Source organism: Cupressus sempervirens, chromosome 10 (genome assembly GCF_028749045.1).
Source record: "Cupressus sempervirens isolate cs-2001-9-10 chromosome 10, ASM2874904v1, whole genome shotgun sequence".
NCBI classification, from domain to species: domain Eukaryota; kingdom Viridiplantae; phylum Streptophyta; class Pinopsida; order Cupressales; family Cupressaceae; genus Cupressus; species Cupressus sempervirens.
The window spans coordinates 817,963,708-817,982,934 of NC_143127.1; the positions used below are offsets into that span (position 1 = coordinate 817,963,708).

General features: G+C 37.1%; 1 long non-coding RNA gene across 1 annotated transcript in view; it reads right to left on the reverse strand.

Annotated features, from left to right (window-relative positions):
• The window catches only part of LOC149536450 (uncharacterized), a 204,123-nt gene extending 185,712 nt beyond the window's left edge, over positions 1-18,411 (reverse strand). The window contains exons 1-2 of the long non-coding RNA XR_016356910.1: positions 18,353-18,411; positions 17,882-18,101 (exon numbers count right to left, since the gene is read on the reverse strand). This is a non-coding gene — a long non-coding RNA (uncharacterized LOC149536450). The remainder of the gene's footprint in view (positions 1-17,881; positions 18,102-18,352) is intronic.
• Between the last annotated feature and the right edge of the window lie 816 nt (positions 18,412-19,227).

The following is a 19,227-nucleotide window of genomic DNA, read 5'->3' on the forward strand; positions in this document are numbered from 1 at the left end:
GACCAAGTGCAATATTGAAGGGAAAATAGATGGGCATAAGGCACGTTTAGTGGTCAAGGGGTACAAGCAGCACTATAACAAAGATTATGATGAGACATATGCTCTGGTTGCAAGAATGGAAACAGTGTGTGCTATCATAGCAATTGCAGCCCAGCACAAATGGAAGGCATATCAAATGGATGTGAAGTTCGCCTTCTTGAATGGTGTATTGAAGGAAGAGGCATATATGGAGCAGCCACCTGATTATGAAGTTGCAAGTGAAGAACACAAGGTGTATAGATTGAAGAGAGCTCTATATGGGCTCAAGCAAGCTCCAAGGGCATGGTATAGCAGAATTGACTCATACTTGATGAGCAATGGCTTTAGCAAAAGCGATGGTGAGCCCACGCTCTACATCAAGGCAGCAAATGGTACGGTTTTGATTGTTCTCTTGTATGTAGATGACTTAATCTTCACTGGAAATGATAATTTCCTAATTGGTGAGTTCAAAGAGGCCATGAAGAATGAATTTGAAATGACAAACCTAGGTCTCTTGAAGTATTTTCTAGGCATAGAAGTAAAACAAATGCATGATGGCATCTTTGTCTCTCGAGAAAAATATGCAAATTAGATCTTGGAGAAATTCAAAATGCAAAACAATAAGGCAACCCCCACACCAACAGCAAAAGGTCTGAAGTTGAGCAAGGAAGATTGCAACAAAAGTGTGAATCCAACATTATACAAGAGTATGGTTGGAAGCTTAATGTATTTGACACCAACACGGCCTGATATGATGCATGCAGTAAGTCTGATTTATAGATTTATGGAAACACCAAAGGATTCCCATTCGCAAATGGGAAAGAGGATCCTAAGGTATGTGAATGGTACCAAAGAATTTGGGATTTTGTATACTGCAGATAATGATTTTAAGTTGGTTGGTTATACTAATAATGATTGGGCTGGAAGCCTAGATGATAGGAAGAGCATTTATGGATACATGTTCCATATGGGATCGAGTGCAATTTCATGGGTATCGAAGAAGCAACATATTGTTGCTCAATCTACAGTAGAGGTTGAATACATAGCATCGAATGTAGCAGCATGTCAAGCTATTTGGTTGAGGAGAATCTTGGCAAATTTGAATGAAAGGCAAGAGGATGGAACCACAATCTTTTGTGACAGTATTTTCTCAATTGCATTGTCTAAGAATCCAGTCTTCCATGAGAGAAGCAAGCAGATAGAAATCAGATATCACTTCATTTGAGTGTTGGTGGAGAATGGAGATATCAAAATGGAATTTTGTAAGTTTAACAGACATATTTACTAAGCCTTTGGGCATAGCAACTTTTGTGCACCTAAGGAGTCTTGGTGTAGTTGATTTGGATCAAGAGTGATCCTTGTTCATATGGCTCGAGATAAAGGGGAAGTGTCAAAAATTTGAAATGATGGTTGGTTGCCCCTACAGCCACATGCCCACCTGCCCACCTGACAGACTTTAACTCGGTAGGTGAGTTTGAATCTGGAAAAAAGAGGGAAATGTTTTGAAGCAAGACAAAAGGGAATGAAGCTCATTCATTTGTGTAGAATGCAGAGCAGATAATCAGCAGATCAAAGGAAGTGGAGAAGAAAGTGAAAAAAGTTCAGAGAGCAAAAGGACCTGGAAGAAGACAGAGGTTGCAGCAGCACAGTCTTTGTTCTCCTTGTTCTCTGTGAGTTTGTTTTTGTTTGTCCTATGAAGCAATGATTGCCCCAAGCATTATTGTATGCAGTTTTAAAGAGCTACAACTTTGTATTTCAAGTAGAAATTATAGCTTACAGTATTTTGTTTCTAGTTGAAGTCCTATGCTCCCAAATTTGTATTCAGTTTAATCAGTTTATGAATAGAAAGCAAGCAAACAAGCATACTATTCTTTGTTGTCTCCTTTCTATTCGTTATTGCATGGTGCTTAGTATTTGGGAAGATTAGAGTTGCAAGTTCTCTAATTATCTTTCTCTGTATTTTTATGGTGGAAAAGTTTAGTTAGTTTGTCTGTTGTTAACTTGTTTGGTTTACACTTGAACCAAGCTCTCTTCTTGGTAACTCAGTCAACACTTGTCAACATTGAGTCTACCGAGTTACAATTGTGTGTACTAAGCTTCTACCCTGTGCCTACCGAGCTCACTCGATTCCTTCGTCGACCGAGTCCACTTGGTCCTTGTGTTGGTTGTGTGTTGAGCCTGCCGAGCTCCATCTTCCTTTGGTGAACAAATTCACTCGGGTCCCATTATTGTCGAGTCACTCGGCATCTATTATGCAGAGCCCCATTACTGTCAAGCTCACTTGGCTCCTTACCATGCTGAGCTCACTCGGCACCCTACTTGTCACTTGGCACCTTTTGTTGTCGAGCAAATCTATCACTCGGCATTAACTGTTGCCGAGCAAAATTTTGAAGTTGTTGTGATTTCTCACACCTTGTGCGCCTCTCAAGTCGAAATTCCTTGTGTGCTTCTCAAGTTCACAATTGCTAACAGAGAATAAAATTAAACTTTGTTGTAGCATGCCAGTAGGATTGAAGGTCTAAGATTTTTGTTCGTTGTGCAATTTGAATGGCCTATTAGAGACACAAGATTAGCTACAAGCTTGTCTTCATCATCTTATTGACTAAGATTGATAAATAATTATTCAAAGCTATTGTTTTGAATAAAAGTTTAGACATACGGAGAAGCAAAATAATCTTATCAATGAGTAAATTATATTAATGTGGAATATTGATATGTTGGTTGCTAAAATAATATAGCAGGTCATGGATTTAAGATAATAGAAGAAGTCTAATGGGGATTTTAATAGTCACATTTACCATTGATGACTTTCCTAAATCGAGCCTTTCAGGGAATAAGTGTTACTCTAATTGGAAGTTATGAGATTTAAGGCATTAAATAACTTGATACTTGTCATGTTGGAAAGTATGTGAGAAAGGAGACTTCTCTTGACCAGTGCAAATTTTGCTATCTACAATTACTGGCATCATCATGGATGTTGGGCTTTCAGTTGTTGAAATAACACCCATATTAGAGTGAAAAATGACATGAGGCTGTCATGTTCTTGTTGAAATATTAAACTATTATTTTGCCCCTTGAGCCAACCACTCACCTACTCGACAGAGCATTTATCTCGGTAGGTAAGTTCAAATTCGAAATGAAAGGGAAAATTTTGTGCAGACAAATAGAATGGAATGTTTTCATTTTCAGTAGATAGAGTTAGAAGTCAAAAAGAGAAGAAGAAGGAAGTTGATGAGCATGTTGGTCTCAGATTGGTTTTGACAAATGAGTGTAAATACACTTAAGAAATTTCTAAGTTGATGCTGAGTATGATATAGATGTCGAGCTACAGTATGTGCCAAGCCAGAAATTCAACAGGTGCCGAGTTATTCAAATGTCGAGCAGATAGACAGTGTCGAGCAAGTTTCAAGTGTCGAGTGACAATTGATGCCGAGCCAGTATATGTGTCGAGCAAGATAGAGTTACTATAGATGCCGAGCAAGACAGGATTCCTATATGTGCCAAGCATCAGCAATCAGTAAGTGCCAAGTAACACAAAATTAGCATGAGTTTGTGCCTTCACAAACTCTAATGTAAACCATTTTTTAGCCAACTCAAGATGAATCTCGAAGGATCTAAAATATAAGATTGAATCTATTGCATTCCCTATGCAATCAGCATGCAACCAATCAAAAAAATGGAAAGAACATGCAACCAATCAAGAAAAATGGAAAGATTTGAGCGTGAAAGATGGATAAATCTCAATCGTAGATTCATACCTAACCCTAAGTCTCAAAACCTTTTTAAGGAGGTCGAAACTCCACAATTTAGTATGCATGGAATGGTACGGGAATGCAAGGAAAGAATGCTACCAAACTTTAAAGGGGTGTAAAGACTTAGAAGAAGAAGAATAGCCTTGCAGAATCATGTTGGTCAAAATAGAGTATCAACACTTCGAACAGAGTTATATCAAATCAAGAAGGATCAGATCAGATTGGACAAAACAAGGATTTGAAATCAGCAATTGAAGATTGTAAGTCATCAGGTCAACACATTCTACTATACTTTCTAGCCATTGTATTAGGAGAACGAAAAATCCCATGTAGATAGGTTGGTTTAACAGCCATGTTGTAAATCCTTTAACAGGGTGACATTCCAAGTGAATGTTTGTAAATCCTTTAGACAGGTCACTTTTAACAAAGTGTTAGAGCCTTTAACAAGGCAAGCCTTACACAGGGCAGACCACTGATGATGGTCAAACTTTGTAATCTTAACCGGTTATATATTGCTGCAGTAATAAGTTGTGGGTGTCATCCCCACCCTAGTTTTACCTTCTCATTTTGGAGGGTTTCTGGGTGATCAAATCTTATGTTATCTATTTTCATGCATGTCTTTACTTTCATAGTAATTAGAGATGTTAGATGCATGAATTAATTTCAGTTAAAAGTTTTATAGCTTAAAATATTGGTACTTTTGATTCACCACCCCCCCCCCCCCCCCCCGCCCCTCTCAGAAGTATCCTTCCCACTTGTGAATTCCAACAATTGGTATCAGAGCCTAGTTCTCACAAGGAGAAGCCTTATAGCTTGGAGAAAAAGATCTAGAAATGGTAGTCTACAAACTAAGGAAGATCATAGAAAATCAGGAGATTGAGATACATCTCATTCTACATTCTCTGGAAGAAGCTACGAAAGAATTGGGGAAATCCTTAAAGAGAAGAAGAGAGATTGTCATAGCTGAGAATGATACATAGTACAAGGAGATTGACACCTCAAAAGTGTTGGCAAATGGAGATTCCAAGGAGTTTGATGCAGTAATAGCAGACCTGATGGAGAAGAATAGAGCTCAAGCAAAAGAGATCAGAACTCTCAAGATTGAACAAGAATCACAAGCCATGATGCTTTGTGAAGTGACTGAACAGAAGAAAAGAGTCATTGAAGATAAGGCTCTGATAGAAGATGACAAGAGAAACCTTGCCAACAAATTGGAAGAAAAGTCAATTGAGCTTACAAGAATTTCCAACATATAGCTAGACACCCTAAGCCAAATGATGAATGCACATCATGAGCTGAATGTCAAGGACATTGAGATTTCCACACTTAAGATGCAAAATGAACAACTGCAAAATGACTTGAGAAGAGAAAAGAAGATTGCAGAAAACTTCAACAAACCTAATAAAGCCATCAAGTATTTTGAACAGCTACTGAAATCACCAAGATCTAGTAATGACACATCAGGATTAGACACCAGCACTGAAAAAGGAGTCATCCAAGACTGCAGAAGAAAGATGTGACAAAGGTAAGACTAATAAACCCACTTGTCATTTTTGTGGTAAAAAAGGACATACCTCTAATGTGTGCAGGAGCAAGAATGCCAATCAGCATGACAAACCTAAAAGCATGGGTCACTGTCACAAGTGCAACAAGCAAGGACATCAAGCACATGTTTGCAGGACTAGAACCATCAGAACACCAAGATTTGAAGGTCACTGCTACAATTGCAAAAGTATGGACATAGAGCCTTTGAATGCAGATCAAAGCCTATGTGGACACCAGACCAACCAACAAAGACCAAAAGTCATGAACATCACTACAATTGGGACTACAACACTAGGCAAAGTTGTCACTACTGTCAAGAGTATGGACACATCCCTAAAGATTGCATAAGAACACATTTTAGTGGAAGCTACAGTAGATGGTTGAGCCAAACTAAATTATTATATCTCTTCAGATTAGGACTGCAGTATAGTGATCGAATAAAAACTAGTTCAAATTCAGACCTGTGAATTTATATTCAGTATTTTTCAATACTGATTCAACAGTTTGAACACAAATGACTACCAACCTTTCCTAATACATTTAAATGGTCAGATGGAAATTATAAAACCCATAAATGACCCTAGACACTTAAAAATCTAGCATTTACCCACGCTCACAAAATGACAATTTTGCCCATATTACCCTAGAACATGCTCCTGCACAATTGCTCAAGTGTCTTTAGAACAATGAGGTGATGAATAGAGGTTTGGGTTTTATTTTGTCTCGGCTGATTTTGATAAATTGTTGGTATATAAAATGAGATTTTGTTTTGGCTCTCATTGGAGAAATTACATCTCGTCCTTAACACATCCAATTCCACACATGAAAGGAATTATCAAAAATATCAATCTATTGTACCACAATATCATCCTCTTGTACCAAGGTAAACTCATGGGGAGGTACATATAAAAAGAAGAATCAACAGTATTCCCCAATACTTCATTGCAAAGAGAGACAAGTACAAGAATCATTCTCTTGTACTAAGAAATGCAAGTACATAGACAAACCAATGTAGCTTCATAAGCAATAAATTTCATTAAGGAATAGATCTAACCCTGAAAAACTACACGCAAAAAATGAGACTTGAAACTGAAAGTCATAAAAGTATGCTAATGTAAGAAGAGTTAGGTCCAACAAAATAGCAAAATATAATGTAGGGAATGGCAGAATAATCTAAATTAGTGTTTCAAACAAAGGTCACCATCAAACCCTCTTTTACTAAACATTAAAGAGTGAATCACAAATAGGAGGTGTGCTTACCTTTACTCTTGCTTGGAAAGAGTTATGCAACTATCCATTTCGCCTTTAAGGTTCTATATTTGTTATAAAAGCTTGTTTAAGGTGTTAATGAAACACAAGAAGGTCATACAGTAGGCAAGAGACAAATAAATAAACTAAGCAAACAAGTTGGAGTCTTAAATCTACTAAACCCAGATCTAAAACTTAGATACAGAGATGCACCTGTGCTTTTAACTTGATCTGTGATTGGCCAGATGCTATAAACAAGTGCCTTAGTCCCAATAGCCTCCAAAGTGAACATTGAAATCAAATCTTACATCAGGCACATTTGCAATCTTTCTCTAGAAATATCTGAGCAACATTACTTGGACTATTGTGCCAGCACCCAACTCTGTATGACAGAGGCACTAATCATCAATCTCCTAGCAGTGCAATCTTGAAAAATCTTGCATGTCGTTGCTCTCCAAACCTCTAAGATCCACAAAATCTACCAATCACCTATATGTGGACTTGCACACAAAAGAGGAAATAGTGTTTGTGTCGTAAACGAGCTTGCCTCAATTAGGTACCATTTTTTTGAAAAAATCACGCCAACAACAATAATGACATGAAATGGAAATCTTAAGTAAATTCTTAAATTGAAGTGAATGGTTGTATTGAAATGATCATTAAAAACCAAAATAAACGAAAATGCCCAGACAAAGCAACATGAAGTGTTTGTGTTGCATACATGATGGAAACAAGGAAAAGAAATTATACACCAAACTAGAAATATACTTAGCACCATTTCACCCTAACAGATGAAAGTGAGCAACAGAAACATTGCAGCACTGTATAAGCTACAACAAGGGCACTGAGCTGAAAAAAAGTTATGCATCCATTTGAATATTATAATAATTAAGTAACCAAAGATTCATTCAAAATTAGCTAATATAAAATCGCAAAGACATTAAAATACGTCATTTTAAATATTTTAAAACCTATGTGTTCAAGCTAAGAAAAGGACTTGCTACACTAAGTGAAAAGCTTTAGAAACATTGAAAATAATTTGAAGAATCCAAAATATTATTGAATCTAAACAGAATCAGAATGCTCTAATAATCTTACTTTGGCGGGAAAGAAACAGCAATGTCAAAAGAAAGATTAAATTTAAACATGGCTTCTATGTAGGTTTTTAAATCTCCACCTCCAACTAGCAACAACTCGATAGCGTAAAAACTGCTTGAGCTTCAAGTGTATTCATAAACATGCAAATTCTAGTGAACCATATTGTGGAAAACGAAAACACTGATAATGTATAATAGCCAACGAAGGACACTCCTTGCAAACATGAACCCACCTATTGCGTACCTTAGGTTCAAAGTAAAAATAGGGCCACCAATATAAGAAATGCACTAAGCATAATCACATCTTGAGTACAAATTTATTTAAGCATCAATAAAACAAAATCTGCAAAAACAACTTGAAGCAAGCTATGTCAACAAAATATTGTAAAATATGCTAGAATTATTTCCAAATGAACCTTTACTTAAGAGTATTGTTACTCAATTTTTGTACTTTATACTAACTTGGGTTCATTGTTTTGTCTTTATTCTTTACCTAGAAATCTTAAATCTAATATGGTGAAAGGGGGTATTTAGCTAATAATTATTAGTTGAAGGTTCTACTTATGCCTTGTGTGGCCTAATTCATTAAAGTTGAGACATAGTTTTCATTAGGAAAGATAAAATGTCACTCCATTTCAAACATGCGATGGGAATAGAAAAAGAGGGAAATGTTGTTATCATTGTTCCTCATGTGAAGCTTTGTATCTGTGCATCAGAGAATAAGAAGAGTTTCTTGTTTAAAGAAGGATGCCCTCATTACACAGAAACGGTAAAAGATATTTTTTCAAGCCCACATAGCTAGTGAAAGCCACATTCCAAAACTACAAAGAAGGTGCCTAGAACATTGCAAGAAAACTAAAGGGGTCTTGGGAGGATTTGACAACTTGTGCACTAGCATCTAAAGTATTTTACCTCCAACTTTCAAAACTGATTTTTCCATGACAAGGCTCTCCACATTGCAAGATTGAAGGACATAATTCATTGGATAAAAGTCAGAGAAGTGCCATGTACTCTTTTCACACCTTCACCGCATGATCAAAGTTCCCTAACATGCACACCCTGAATAGTATGTACTTTTCACTTATAGATCTATCAAACATACAAAGATCCTTCGAATTAATTTAAGGAATGGCAATGATAAAAATTGTGTATCATTATAGGGTCTTCTAAACAACCCATAGAGCCTTAAATTACTATTGAAATCTATCAGAACAAGAAACTTAACAAAAATGACAGAAGGTTATGGGAAAAAGGTTTTTCTTTAACATCAACCCTCTTGAGGCACAAATGATGAAAGATATCTCTCACAAGAAGAACCACTCACACAAAGGAGGTTTTGCAACCCCAAAACTTCACAAAACAGCGACACCACTATCAAGTTACATGAGGCATAAGTGAAGAAAACATGATTGCATGCCATTGCAGGGCTCAACCATGACAGATTAAGGGTTAGAGAACCTAAATAAATCATGAAATGGTCAACAAGGGACAAGAACCTCCGCAGGGGTCAACATCACGCACTCACAACAATCATACAATCGTAGAAGAATACAATTGACATGTTCAAATAGAACCAAATACAATCCACTCACAAATGAGCATGTGACTTCAACATCAACCAATTTCGCACAATGCATAAACTTGCACTCGCATGGAGAATTTGCAATTCAATATAACTTTAACTAATGGAACACTATACAACAACAAATTATTTAGAAACACAATTTAAAATTATTTTACATGCAACTCAAGAGAGTTCCTACACATATCAACGAGAAGGATATCCTAAACTAACCCTTTTTCTAATTAATTAAAATAAATATATGGTACGTTCTCCACAGTGTACTCCCTAACACATACGATATTTGGGGTCCTATTGAACATGATAAAAAGCAACACTTTACACGAAACAGGACCAGCAATGTCAAACAATTGGAATAATCAACATGTGATTTTGAAAAGGAAAACCCAAGGGAGTGAGTAATTGAATTCAACAATGAGTCACAAAAATGTTAGTAACTTAAACAATAAGTCAAATGTAACAAGAGCCACAAAATAGACAAATAGAGAGCTTTAGTGACTATACCAGGCATAAGAAGTTAAAAAAATTCAATGCTAGTCCTTACAACTTGTGGAAAATTTCATTAATATCAAAATAAATCATCAAACATGAAAAACGAGTGACAAAGTGTTAGCCACATTTGAGGGAGCAACCACTACACGATACATAAGAATACAGCATCCTAGGTACACTAGAAAAAATACCCAAGCATAGTAGGCCAATTACTTATCTGACTCCAATACTACACAACATGTAAACACTATAATACCCATTTGTGCTTTTCACTCAAATCACAGACATTTAAGAATTCAATGCAATGTGGTCACATCAATAAGCAAAGAGACATGTGTCGTAGTTTTTTAACACTTCCACATGTAATACATCTAATGCAACACCGAGAAATAGTCATCACGATCTTCAGCAGAATTCACAGATAAGTTGACTTGGATTCATTGCAAGTACAACAGACTTCCATATTTTGCAAGTCTTCCTAGTCTAGAGTTTCATAGCATGAAGAATCTTACCAGAGACATGCTACAAGGATCAGTAGTTACTTGATGCAAAGGACTCTATGGAGGATTCAAATCAGTCAAGACACTTTACAACTTTAACAATTGCTTGGGACTTGCAGTGGTTTTCAAGACCAACTCAACAAGGTAGCTTGAGGGCATACGGACTTGACTACAACGGCCATTTCATGGAGATAACATATTCCCAGTAGGACCAATGATGTTATGACTTTTAGAGCATCATAAGACATAAAACAACCACTTCCAACACTTAGCATCAACTTTAACCAACCACCAAAGATACTTCCTCCATTAAGTGTTTTTAGGCCTACTTGCCCTTCATTTAAATTCTCAATCACCTGCTTATATAATAATTAATAATATATTATTAATATTCAACAATATATAATATTAATAATATATTATATATAATAATAATTTGTTATTAATAAATCATTTATTGACATAATAATAATTAATAATTGATATTAAATATATTTTAAGATCAATAATAAACATAGAAATATAAATATTACTAAAAAATATAAAGCAACATTAAATGAATAATATTATTAATATAAAAAACACTTTTTAATCTTATTACAACTAGAATGAAAGGTTGCTACATTCCCCCTGGTATGGCCGTTTCAAATGAAGATAACAGAAAAACCATGGCAGAGGAGCGTAAGGAGTAAATGGGGAAGACAAGAAAAAGTCCAGTCAGCAACGTAGTTCATAAACTCATCAGCTCCCTGACATGTGATTGATTGAATCAAGAAGGGAGAATATACAGTCAGCAATGGACAAAGACATAATCAAATATTCAGACTTAGGTAAAGCAGAAGAATAAGATCCAATCAGCAATAGAAACACAAATCCAATTAGCCAATCATGGATAAGGAAAGGAAAATACTATCGCATAAAACTAGATCTTCCAATCCGAACAGTGGAATTTTAGGAGTCAAAATAAAGAAACAACCGAATAGAACATCATGACTATTATAGTCAACAAGTATCATCAACAAAAGAGAAGAAAGCATGGAATAGAAAAAAGGTTTTGAATAGTACAAAATACAGCCATCATCCCATAAAACCTTAGTTACCGGATTCGCCTGGAAATGGCCGGATCCGGACTCAGATCCGATTCGGATCCGGATCCACGTATGGATCCGTGAGGATTCGAGCAGGATTCGTAATCCTGCCTGTGGATCCGTAAGGATCCGCGGCTCGCGGATCCTTACGGATCCATAGGCAGGATTACGAATCCTGCCCGGATCCTCGAGGATCCACGCACGGACCCGCGTGAATCCGCGGCAATGCCAACATAAACTTGCAAAAACGTGGGCCCATTATCATTTTTTAATATTTTTCTTTTGTCCTAAAGGCCCTAAACCCTAAAAACGACCCTCTAAATCACAATGCAAGTTCATTTGCTCTCTATTTTGCTCTCTCATTTTGCTCTCTCATTTTGCTCTCTCATACTTGCTAGTTTGAAGTGAAGTGCTTGGATTCGAAGGAGATCGGTTATGGAGCTTCAAATACCTTGCAAGAAGTGTTTAAGGTATGCATTTCAACCATATTCTTGAATTCTTTCATAGATTATTGATTTATTTTTAGTTTTCCAAATTTTCAAGTTTTTGTGCAAGTGTGAAGCATGGTTTTCTTTCACTTTTTTTTTCTAGATTGCAAGAATAGAACAATGAGTAGTCAAGGCTCAGTGGGTGGGGGTGGGGCTACATCACCAAGCTTCAAAATTGATAAGGGGTCTCCTTTATGGAGACACACAACAAGAGTTGCACAATGTCCTGGGGGTGGGGCATACATATGGAAATGTAATTTTTGCAACATACAACATAGAAGCTCCTATTCCCGAGTGAAACTACATTTTTTGGGCCCTACGGGTGAAGGAATTCACATGTGTCAAGGTAGTGATAAGAAGGGATTACCAGCTGCACAAATAGCAGCATTAGCAAAAGAGCAAGATGATGCTGATAGAGCAGTTGCAAAAGCAAAATGTGATGCTTCCAAAAAAACAAATATACCAACACCATCATCTGATCAAACAAACAAAAGAACACATCCTTTTTTGCCTATGCCAACTACAAATGATGAAGATGAAGACCCATCTCCACTCACCCGCAAGAGAGGCCCCCTAGATAGGGCATTCCAAATTGAAAAGAGAGACATTGCTGATCACAAAATTGGATGTTGTTTAATTGCAAATGGTGTTTCATTTAATTTTGCTAGATCACCTTATTTTAGGGAGATGGTGGAAGCAATAAATGATGCACCCCATGGTTACAAACCGCCTGGTTATGAGAAGTTGCGCACTACCATATTACATGATGAGAGGAAAAATGTAGAGGCTCAACTTCAACCAATAAGAGATTTTTGGGTTCAATCGGGTGTGTCTATTATTTCGGATGGTTGGAAAGATTGTAGAAACCGTCCATTGATCAATTTTATTGTTGTATGCCCTAAGGGGGCAATGTTCTTGAAGGCAGTTGATTGTGAAGGGCAAGTGAAAGATGCAGAATTTATTTCACGCATTCTCATTGATGCCATAGAGTCAGTGGGTCCTGATAATGTTGTCCAAGTGGTCACGGACAATGCAAAAGTTTGCAGGGCTACAGGGATAATTGTAGAGTCTAGATATGATCATATCTTTTGGACACCATGCACCGTCCACTCTCTCAATTTAGTGATGAAAGCAATTGGCACCGAAATAGATTGGGTGAAAAGGATATATGGGGAAGCTGAAGAGATTCAAATGTTTGTGACAAATCACCACATGTCACAAGCAATTTTTAGGAGTTTCTCGGACTTGGAGTTATTGAAGGTAAATTTTTATATTTAATATATAATTGAATATTATTGGATTCCACAATTATTAATTTTTGTTGTTGTTTACATTAACATGTTTTAATTTTTACATATTTTACTAACTTGAGTTTAACTTGTTCTTAGGTTGCTGAAACCCGCTTTGCCTCTCACACAATCGTCTTGAGACGACTTGTGAAGGTAAAAGAAGCATTGAAGCATATGGTCATTAGCCCCCAATGGGGCATTTGGAAGAATTCCAATACAGCAAGGGCTTTACATGTGAGAAGAATGATACTAGATGAGGATTGGTGGGGTCTTGTGAGTTATGTGTTGGAAATCACTGATCCAATAATGGCAATGCTTCGCTTCGCAGAGAGTGATGAGCCATGCCTTGGGGATATTTATGATTCCATGGATAGTATGCTGGAAAAAATTAAAATGGTAAGTTTTACGCTCTTTTACAACAATTTTTTATTTGAGAGATATCTAGATTCTAAAGTTTAAATTGACATATTCAATAATTATAATTATTATTCATATTTCATATCTTAGGTCATACAGAGGAGGGAGAATGATCCTGAGGACACCCTTTACAAGAAGGTGGAAAAAATTGTTCATCATCGATGGAACAAGATAACCACACCTTTGCACCTCCTTGCATATGCTCTATCCCCGAGGTATTGTAGTTCTTATCAAATGTTTGTGCTTATTTTATCCAATGTTTGTGCTATTGATATTTGATAGTGTTCAATTGTCTTTTGTTATCCGCAGGTACTATAGTGCAGATGTACTTCGCCTTCCAGGTAGAGTGCCAACATTTAGAGATGCAGAGGTTGCAGATGGGTATAAGAGGGCACTAGCTAAGATATTCCAAGATCCAGAGATTGGGGCAATTGTGAGGAGTGAATTTGCTGCTTTCAACTCAGGTGAGGATTTCGACCCTATTGCCATAGCAGACCAAAGCAGGATGGGTGCCATCAAATGGTGTTATCTTCATGGGCAAGCCTTCACGTACCTCCAACCTCTTGCCATAAAGGTCCTATCCCAAGTAAGTTTGTAAAATTAAGCTGAAGGTTAACATTCTCAATTCCTTGAATTTATTATTTAATTTATTTATCTTGATTGTTGTATTGATAATTTTTAATTTCTCTTTAGGTTGCCAGCTCTTCTGCCGCTGAGCGGAAAAATTATCAATACAACAATCAAGATAAATAAATTAAATAATAAATTCAAGGAATTGAGAATGTTAACCTTAAGCTTAATTTTACAAACTTACTTGGGATAGGACCTTTATGGCAAGAGGTTGGAGGTACGTGAAGGCTTGCCCATGAAGGTACCACCATTTAATGGCACCCATCCTGCTTTGGTCTACTATGGCAATAGGGTCGAAATCCTCACCTGAGTTGAAAGCAGCAAATTCACTCCTCACAATTGCCCCAATCTCTGGATCTTGGAATATCTTTTAGCTAGCGCCCTCTTATACCCATCTGCAACCTCTGCATCTCTAAATGGTGGCACTCTACCTGGAAGGCGAAGTACATCTGCACTATAGTACCTGGGGATAACAAAAGACAATTGAACACTATCAATTATCAATAGCACAAACATTGGATAAAATAAGCACAAACATTTGATAAGAACTACAGTACCTTGGGGATAGAGCATATGCAAGGAGGTGCAAAGGTGTGGTCATCTTGTTCCATCGATGATGAACAATTTTTTCCACCTTCTTGTAAAGGGTGTCCTCAGGATCATTCTCCCTCCTCTGTATGACCTAAGATATGAAATATGAATAATAATTATAATTATTGAATATGTCAATTTAAACTTTAGAATCTAGATATCTCTCAAATAAAAAATTGTTGTAAAAGAGCGTAAAACTTACCATTTTAATTTTTTCCAGCATACTATCCATGGAATCATAAATATCCCCAAGGCATGGCTCATCACTATCTACGAAGCGAAGCATTGCCATTATTGGATCGGTGATTTCCAACACATAACTCACAAAACCCCACCAATCCTCATCTAGTATCATTCTTCTCACATTTAAAGCCCTTGCTGTATTGGAATTCTTCCAAATGCCCCATTGGGGGCTAATGACCATATGCTTCAATGCTTCTTTTACCTTCACAAGTCGTCTCAAGATGATTGTGTGAGAGGCAAAGCGGGTTTCAGCAACCTAAGAACATGTTAAACTCAAGTTAGTAAAACATGTAAAAATTAAAACATGTTAATGTAAACAACAACAAAAATTAATAATTGTGGAATCCAATAATATTCAATTATATATTAAATATAAAAATTTACCTTCAATAACTCCAAGTCCGAGAAACTCCTAAAAATTGCTTGTGACATGTGGTGATTTGTCACAAACATTTGAATCTCTTCAGCTTCCTCATATATCATTTTCACCCAATCTATTTCGGTGTCAATTGCTTTCATCACTAAATTGAGAGAGTGGACGGTGCATGGTGTCCAAAAGATATGATCATATTTAGACTCTACAATTATCCCTGCAGCCCTGCAAACTTTTGCATTGTCCGTGACCACTTGGACAACATTATCAGGACCCACTGACTCTATGGCATCAATGAGAATGTGTGAAATAAATTCTGCATCTTTCACTTGCCCTTCACAATCAACTGCCTTCAAGAACATTGCCCCCTTAGGGCATACAGCAATAACATTGATCAATGGACGGTTTCTACAATCTTTCCAACCATCCGAAATAATAGACACACTCGATTGAACCCAAAAATCTCTTATTGGTTGAAGTTGAGCCTCTACATTTTTCCTCTCATCATGTAATATGGTAGTGCGCAACTTCTCATAACCAAGCGGTTTGTAACCATGGGGTGCATCATTTATTGCTTCCACCATCTCCCTAAAATAAGGTGATCTAGCAAAATTAAATGAAACACCATTTGCAATTAAACAACGTCCAATTTTGTGATCAGCAATGTCTCTCTTTTCAATTTGGAATGCCCTATCTAGGGGGCCTCTCTTGCGGGTGAGTGGAGATGGGTCTTCATCTTCATCATTTGTAGTTGGCATAGGCAAAAAAGGATGTGTTCTTGTGTTTGTTTGATCAGATGATGGTGTTGGTATATTTGTTTTTTTGGAAGCACCACGTTTTGCTTTTGCAACTGCTCTATCAACATCATCTTGCTCTTTTGCTAATGCCGCTATTTGTGCAGCTGGTAATCCCTTCTTATCACTACCTTGACACATGTGAATTCCTTCACCCGCAAGGCCCAAAAAATGTAGTTTCACTCGGGAATAGGAGCTTCTATGTTGTATGTTGCAAAAATTACATTTCCATATGTATGCCCCACCCCCAGGACATTGTGCAACTCTTGTTGTGTGTCTCCATAAAGGAGACCCCTTATCAATTTTGAAGCTTGGTGATGCAGCCCCACCCCCACCCACTGAGCCTTGACTACTCATTGTTCTATTCTTGCAATCTAGAAAAAAAAAAAGTGAAAGAAAACCATGCTTCACACTTGCACAAAAACTTGAAAATTTGGAAAACTAAAAATAAATCAATAATCTATGAAAGAATTCAAGAATATGGTTGAAATGCATACCTTAAACACTTCTTGCAAGGTATTTGAAGCTCCACAACCAATCTCCTTCGAATCCAAGCACTTCACTTCAAACTAGCAAGTATGAGAGAGCAAAATGAGAGAGCAAAATAGAGAGCAAATGAACTTGCATTGTGATTTAGAGGGTCGTTTTTAGGGTTTAGGGCCTTTAGGACAAAAAATAAAAATAAAAAAATGATAATGGGCCCACGTTTTTGCAAGTTTATCTTGGCATTGCCGCGGATTCACGCGGATCCGCGCGTGGATCCTCGAGGATCCGAGCAGGATTCGTAATCCTGCCTGTGGATCCGTAAGGATCCGCGGCGGATCCGGGCAGGATTCGTAATCCTGCCTGTGGATCCGTAAGGATCTGCGGGCCCGGGCAGGATTCGTAATCCTGCCTGTGGATCCGTAAGGATCTGCGGGCCGCGGATCCTTACGGATCCACAGGCAGGATTACGAATCCTGACCGGATCCATACGTGGATCCGGATCGGAATCGGACCCGAGTCCGGATCCGGCCATTTCTAGGCAAATCCGGTAACTAAGCATAATTCTAAAGCTAAATCATTTCATAATATGAATCTATGATTCTAGTATGGATCTGTGAATCTTGTATATTTGATAATTGATTTATTTTCATGATTATAAAGAAAATCAACACATTCGCATTGAATTACTGAATTACAAAATGAAATTATGATCCTTGAGGATCCTTGGGCTATTGCTTGGGTCCTTGAGGATCCAGGCAGGATCCTTGATTCTGCCTATGGATCCTCATGCTGTGGCTTGGATCCTTGAGGATCTGGGCAGGGTCCAGGCCACATATCCAAACCACAGATCCTGATGGATCCACAGGCAGAATCAAGGATCCAAGCATGAATCCTGATCCAGCCTGTCTTGGATGAATTCGGCAACTAAGTCTTTTCTTGGTAGTAGATGCTATAGATTTTGGTGCTATTTAGTATCAGTGAGTTCTCTTTGGTGTTGCTGCTTTTCCTTATGAATTCTGATTATAATGACCATGGACTCTTTTTCTATTTGCTGTTTCGATTAAAATTTTTAGTTGCTTGTTTAATTTTTAGCTGTTGAGTGTGCTACGAGATTCTTACTCTGGAGCTGAGCAGCGTTTTAGTGATTTGTTGTAGACAACAGAGGTCTAATTGACATCACATCACTACACATTGTTATTTTAGTAAAACACCTGATTTCTAATTGTAGAGATGAAGAGGAGATATTACCAATGAGATTTTGTCTTAGAGTTCCATTGGGGATATACTCGTATACTAGCATCTGTTCTTCTTGCTCAGTGCAAAAACCAATCAGTCCCACCAAGTTTTTATGGTGAACACGGGATAAAAGCTCAATCTCATTCTTGAACTCTGTACCACTCTGTAATGACCTCTGCTGAGCCCTTTAGATTGCCACCATTTCACTTTCTGGCAACATTCCCCTATATACCTGTAGATGATACAGGAATGATGAGGGTCAAATCTAGCAAAAGTTTTCAAAATCATCCATAACCAAACACTGCTTAACATCTTTTAAAATGTAAACCTATTTCAAATCATAGTTGAAACACTTGTTGAAGTCCCCCAAATATTAGAACTGCGTATCTACTACCTTTCCATATCCTCCTGAACCAATTCCATTACTTTCAGAGAAGTTATTTGTTGCTGTCTTGATTTCAGAAAAAGAAAAGCATCTGGCACCTTTTAGTATAGGGATGTCTCCATCATGCATGCTCTTGCTCCCCATGAGGCTGCAACAATTAAAATAAAAGTTGAATTTAAAACCAGTTGACCAAACACTTTGTACATTTACGTATAATCCCAAATAATTTTAGTTCTTCTGGATTTCAGTTCTTAAAATTGAGAATGAAATTCAGTAAATTCTTTTTGGAAATTGGGTAGAAATGCTTAGGATAGAGGAATATTCATTAGCAAGATCAAGAAAGATTATGTTAGAATTCTCAGTAGAATCATTGCAAAAAGGAAATGTTCTAGTTCAAGAGAAGATGACATGGCAGCTAGATTCGTACAAGAAGCCTATAAGATTTGTATGGAAAGAGAAAAGGTTAATTTGAGTAAGATTCTTAGAGCGCAGTTGGTTGAGAACCTTGAAAGAATAAAAAAGGTCAAGAATGTGGTCAGTTCAAATTCCAATCCTTAATTACACACATGTTTTTCCACTTGATTAAGAGGTTTTCATTCATGCCAGTATCTGAATAAATTAGAAGTGACAGATGTGCAATGGAAAATATATCAAAAATTCACAATAAGTGTCTTATTGAAAAGGTCAACAGCATCGCAGATCATATTATGAAGACAATTTGGAAAGAGTTAAGGGAAAGATTCAGAATTCCACCCTTCATGGTAGAAAAGTTCTAAAATAATGTATTTTTCATTGTAGATACTGATTACTCTTACATTGGAGCAGTAGAACCAAGAACGTTATATGTTGAGCCATTGGGTTATGAAGTCTCTGAGGCAGAAATTGAAGGATATGTTAAGACAATCCTTAAGTCAAACAAGGATGAAGAATTTGATAGATTTGGGACTTACAAAGAGTTGATACAATCAGTCAA